Here is a 6,320-nt window from a genome sequence, read left to right as displayed (position 1 = left end):
TAAAACCCACGGAGTCGTAACCTAATTCGACACCTGCGATTTTCTTCTTTCTCGACTACTCTGCTACATCCTCTCCGTGTGTCCGAAAAAAGAGGACTTCTAACGTCTTTCGACTTTCGCGGTGGAGTTCACAACTTTCCGCGATCCGGTCGAAAAACCGAAAGCGTCCCTCCTTTTTTCCATCATTGGAAAAGATCGAGAGATAGTACAAAAAAAATCAAAAAATCTAGGTACCCGAAGAAACAGCCGTATGCCCGAGCGAATTCGGTTTTTCTCGTTCAAAAAAGGTGAAAAACTCGATCGCAAGGACCGGCGCTGCGGGCCAGCGTAACGCTATTGTTTTTCCGAATATGTACGATTCGTAGTTCAAAACGTCGTACACACGGTGTTTCAAAAAGAAACAAGCAACGGCACGACAAAAGATCGTGCCGTCGACTCCATGTCATCGACGACGGTGTTGTAAAAACATAAAGTGTACATCGACACGATCAAATAAAAATGCATAATAATAAATTATACATATGTCAAAATTCGTGTGTACGAGGACACGTTAATGATCCTTCCGCAGGTTCACCTACGGAAACCTTGTTACGACTTTTACTTCCTCTAAATGATCAAGTTTGGTCATCTTCCCAGCGACATCGACGACGTCGAAACGCCATCGCGTACCGGTCCGAAGACCTCACTAAATCATTCAATCGGTAGTAGCGACGGGCGGTGTGTACAAAGGGCAGGGACGTAATCAACGCGAGCTTATGACTCACGCTTACTGGGAATTCCTCGTTCATGGGGAACAATTGCAAGCCCCAATCCCTAGCACGAAGGAGGTTCAGCGGGTTACCCGGACCGCTCGGTCAGGGAGGACACGCTGATTCCTTCAGTGTAGCGCGCGTGCGGCCCAGAACATCTAAGGGCATCACAGACCTGTTATTGCTCAATCTCGTGCGGCTAGAAGCCGCCTGTCCCTCTAAGAAGAATTGTTTGTACGCCGACAGTAAAAACCGCGCACGACCACCGGGCGAACCCAGGATCGACGGGCCTTTGGGATGTCGAAATACGCCTATTTAGCAGGCTAGAGTCTCGTTCGTTATCGGAATTAACCAGACAAATCGCTCCACCAACTAAGAACGGCCATGCACCACCACCCACCGAATCAAGAAAGAGCTCTCAATCTGTCAATCCTTCCGGTGTCCGGGCCTGGTGAGGTTTCCCGTGTTGAGTCAAATTAAGCCGCAGGCTCCACTCCTGGTGGTGCCCTTCCGTCAATTCCTTTAAGTTTCAGCTTTGCAACCATACTTCCCCCGGAACCCAAAAGCTTTGGTTTCCCGGAAGCTGCCCGCCGAGTCATCGGAAGAACGTCGGCGGATCGCTAGCTGGCATCGTTTATGGTTAGAACTAGGGCGGTATCTGATCGCCTTCGAACCTCTAACTTTCGTTCTTGATCAATGAAAGCGTTTTTGGCAAATGCTTTCGCTTCTGTCCGTCTTGCGACGATCCAAGAATTTCACCTCTAACGTCGCAATACGAATGCCCCCATCCGTTCCTATTAATCATTACCTCGGGGTTCCGAAAACCAACAAAATAGAACCGAGGTCCTATTCCATTATTCCATGCACACAGTATTCAGGCGAAGTTTTAGCCTGCTTTAAGCACTCTAATTTGTTCAAAGTAAACGTGCCGGCCCACCTCGACACTCAATGAAGAGCACCGCGGCGGGATTGAGTTGGGCCGCCCTCTCGAGCTAAGCCCACCGGCAGGACGTCCCGCGGCACGCCAGTTGACACCGCGAACGATGAACCGGCGGCGCGGGACACAGATTCGACTACGAGCTTTTTAACCGCAACAACTTTAATATACGCTATTGGAGCTGGAATTACCGCGGCTGCTGGCACCAGACTTGCCCTCCAATTGATCCTCGTTAAAGGGTTTAGAGTGTACTCATTCCGATTACGGGGCCTCGGATGAGTCCCGTATCGTTATTTTTCGTCACTACCTCCCCGTGCCGGGAGTGGGTAATTTGCGCGCCTGCTGCCTTCCTTGGATGTGGTAGCCGTTTCTCAGGCTCCCTCTCCGGAATCGAACCCTGATTCCCCGTTACCCGTTACAACCATGGTAGGCGCAGAACCTACCATCGACAGTTGATAAGGCAGACATTTGAAAGATGCGTCGCCGGTGCGAGACCGTGCGATCAGCGTAAAGTTATTCAGAGTCACCAAGTTGTACGATGACGGAGACCGCCACCGATTGGTTTTGATCTAATAAAAGCGCTCCTTCCGTTTCCGGTTGGAGCTCTGTTTGCATGTATTAGCTCTAGAATTACCACAGTTATCCAAGTAAATGTGGGTACGATCTAAGGAACCATAACTGATTTAATGAGCCTTTCGCGGTTTCACCTTAATTTGGCTTGTACTGAGACATGCATGGCTTAATCTTTGAGACAAGCATATGACTACTGGCAGGATCAACCAGGGAACTGCGTTCTTGTTTTAAAATAAGAGAGTTTTAGTCTTTCTTTCCTTCTAGTCATATAAGCTACAATAATCGTAGAATTTCGGAAAGACACCTGCTGCTCTTATAAAAAACTGAACACTTTCCTATTATTGTTTTGAAGAAAGTGTGCGTGTCTGCGAAACGAAAACCTCGTAAGAAGAGACGTAACGCCACGCGATCTTTCTGGATGGAAAATTTTTCGACATTTTTTTCACATCATCCTTGATTGAATCTCCTGCAACAATTTTATTCTTATTCATCCGTTCTAAGTTGTCGTCGTCGTCGAAATAAATAATTTGTACACACTTCGGGGTACACGTTTGTCAAAATTCATGAAATGCAACGTAACATTTTTACTTTAATAAATTTTTACAGTGCATTCAGATCGACTAAACGAACAACGACGGATGAATTGATTTATGGATTTTTATTTGTTGCGACTCATCGGAGGAGAGAGTGAAGAAAAAATAATCCAATATCATGGTTACGGAATAATTTTCTATGACTTTTTCATCCTTGTTTGAATCTTGCAACAATTAATTTTATTCATCCGTTCTAAGTTGTCGTCGTCGTCGAAATAAATAATTTGTACACATTTCGGTACACGTTTGTCAAAATTCATGAAATGCAAACGTAACATTTTACTTTAATAAATTTTTACAGTGCATTCAGATCGACTAAACGAACAACGACGGATGGATTACTTATTTTTGTTGCGACTCATCGGACGAAAAGTAGAAACATAATCCTCCATTGTAATATAGTTTTTACGGAAAATTTTTCTTTTATTTTATATCCTTGATTGAATGCTGCATTTTATCCGTCTTTTTTTCGTCAAAAACAGAGATCAATGCGATTCATCGGACGAAGAAATAATTTCCCAGTTCAAAATTTAGAGATTTTTGGGCACATCGACTTGAAATTTTATCGTAAAGAAAAAATATCGTCGTCGACAAGCAAAAGTTCAAACATTCTCCATACTCTTCGCTAGATTGAAAGCGACGGTTTATTGTGAGATTTCTCTTTAGAAATATTCACACGTTACGAGTTTATGAAATTTTATTTATTTCAAAATTCTCGCTCGGACTTTAGTGAGTTGACGCATTTGTTAATTTTTGGTCGTTCTGACACGAACACATAAAATCTTTGATTGCATTTGGACCGCTAACATAGAAACGCTCGCCGCATCCGCAATCTCGCTGTGCATGGTCAATGGCAAGATTTGTCATCCCTCAAACGATGGTGGGTCCACAGGGTACACATTCCGGCCATCGTCCCAACTACGGGTAAGTCGCGGTGTACGAGAGGTAACAAGATAATCGGACGCACATAAAATCACATTTCGATCGTACGCTTTTGTCCGCTGCTACATACCACCACTACTATCCCTATATATGCCAGCGCGGCAGCGTTCAGCTCTGAATCACTCGATGCGCGAAACGGTCGAAATCCCATAGCGCGCCGGCCGCTCGCTATGGGCGAGGGGTCGGGTAAATCGGTCTGATCGCTCGGTGCAAAAGTCCGTTTGGGTACTTAGAGACGGAATTTTAAAATTCTGATTTCGCAGATCAATTTCAAGGGTCATTAGGACTCGAATGCCGTTAACGGTGTTTTGAAAAAAATATTTTTTACGTTTTTACGGCATTTCGACCGAACACCTCAGTTCCGACTTCGGACTTAGAATAATTTTCATCAAAATTTCGAACGCCTCAGTTTCCAGAGGGTTTTAGATCCCGTTTAGTTAGGGGTTTGAAATTATCACAGCCACCCTTGTTTGGTGTTAGTTCGACCGTAACTTTTGTTCGTTTGCATTTAATTTCGATTTTTCTGGGACTTTTGGTCAATGTAAATTTATCAACCGCTACACTTCCGACTTCGGACTTAGACGAATGAGCGCCGAACGCTACAGTTTCGACTTCGGACTTAGAAAAATTTCGCTCGACCGCCACAGTTTCGAATTGGACTTAGAAAAATTTCGGTCGAACGCCTCAGTTTCGAATCGGACTTAGAAAAATTTTGGTCGACCGCTACAGTTTCGACTTCGGACTTAGAAAAATTTCGTTCGAACGCTACAGTTTCGACTTCGGACTTGGAAAAATTTCGCTCGACCGCCACAGTTCCAACATGAGACTTAGAAAAATTTTTATCAAAAATTCGAACACCTCAGTTTCGACTACGGACTTAGAAAAATTTCGCTCGACCGCCACAGTTCCTATTTCGGACTTAGAAAAATTTTCATCAAAATTTCGAACGCCTCAGTTTCCAGAGGGTTTTAGATCCCGTTTAATTAGAAGCTTGAAATTATAAAATCTACCTTCTATCGATGTTAGTTCGACCCAAACATTTGTTCGTTTGCATTTAATTTCGATTTTTCTCGTACTTTTGGTCAATGTAAATTTGTCAACCGCTACACTTCCGACTTCGGACTTAGACGAATGAGCGCCGAACGCTACAGTTTCGACTTCGGACTTAGAAAAATTTCGTTCGAACGCTACAGTTTCGACTTCGGACTTGGAAAAATTTCGCTCGACCGCCACAGTTCCAACATGAGACTTAGAAAAATTTTTATCAAAAATTCGAACACCTCAGTTTCGACTACGGACTTAGAAAAATTTCGCTCGACCGCCACAGTTCCTATTTCGGACTTAGAAAAATTTTCATCAAAATTTCGAACGCCTCAGTTTCCAGAGGGTTTTAGATCCCGTTTAATTAGGAGCTTGAAATTATAAAATCTACCTTCTATCGATGCTAGTTCGACCCAAACATTTGTTCGTTTGGATTTAATTTCGATTTTTCTCGGACTTTTGGTCAATGTAAATTTGTCAACCGCTACACTTCCGAGTTCGGACTTAGACGAATGAGCGCCGAACGCTACAGTTTCGACTTCGGACTTAGAAAAATTTTGTTCGAACGCTACAGTTTCGAATTGGACTTGGAAAAATTTCGGTCGAACGCCTCAGTTTCGAATCGGACTTAGAAAAATTTTGGTCGACCGCTACAGTTTCGACTTCGGACTTGGAAAAATTTCGATCGAACGCCACAGTTCCGACTTTTTTTCGAAACTGTAGCGTTCAGTCAAATTGCCGTAAAAACGTAAAAAACTTTTTTTACAAAACATGGTCGACAGCATTCGAGTCCTAATAATCCTTGAAATTGATCTGCGAAATCAGAATTTTAAAATTCCGTCTCTAAGTACCCAAACGGACTTTTGCACCGAGCGATCAGACCGTTTTACTCTACCCCTCGCCCATAGCGAGCGGCCGGCGCACTATGGGATTTCGATCGTTTCACGCATCGAGCGATTCAGAGCTGATCGCTGCCGCGGTGGCATATATAGGGAGTAGTGATGGTAAGTGGCAGCGATGACGGACAAGTACGCACGATGAATGGATTGACATGAAATCAAATGTGCGCGTCCGTACGATCTGTTACCTCTCGTACATCGCGACCCCGTTTAATGATATTATGCTAAATTAAAAATAAAAATACATCGATGAAATAAAAAGTGGTAAGTCTCTAGAAAGACAATATACCGCTGTGAATAAAAATTTCTCGATGAATAGCGAAATGTGAATTAGTCCGCCTGTAACGTGCATTTTGCGAACGAATTAGCTAATTCACCGCTAGTTAAAAAACGTGACCACCCAGTGCTCTTATCCAAAGTCGTCTGCAAATGAGATGAAATTAATAATCTTGACTCTAATGCAGACGACAAATTGAATTGAATAATTTACTTGAATAATGTGACGGATCTATAAAATAAAACACAAAGCCCGAAACACCAAGCAGTAAAAATCTCGATTATTGTTCCGCCCGTTGAAAAACAAAAG

General features: G+C 43.4%; 1 non-coding gene across 1 annotated transcript; it reads right to left on the bottom strand.

Annotated features, from left to right (window-relative positions):
* Positions 1 to 551: 551 nt before the first annotated feature.
* Positions 552 to 2,472, bottom strand: LOC148165413 (small subunit ribosomal RNA). The gene has a single exon (XR_015771499.1). It is a non-coding gene; the product is annotated as a small subunit ribosomal RNA (ribosomal RNA).
* Positions 2,473 to 6,320: the final 3,848 nt, after the last annotated feature.

This window comes from Gnatocerus cornutus, unplaced genomic scaffold (genome assembly GCF_029298725.1).
Source record: "Gnatocerus cornutus isolate USDA-ARS CGAHR unplaced genomic scaffold, icGnaCorn1.1 ctg00000327.1, whole genome shotgun sequence".
NCBI classification, from domain to species: Eukaryota; Metazoa; Arthropoda; class Insecta; order Coleoptera; family Tenebrionidae; genus Gnatocerus; species Gnatocerus cornutus.
The sequence above is the reverse complement of the archived record's forward strand: the minus strand, read 5'-3'. Positions and strand labels throughout refer to the sequence as shown.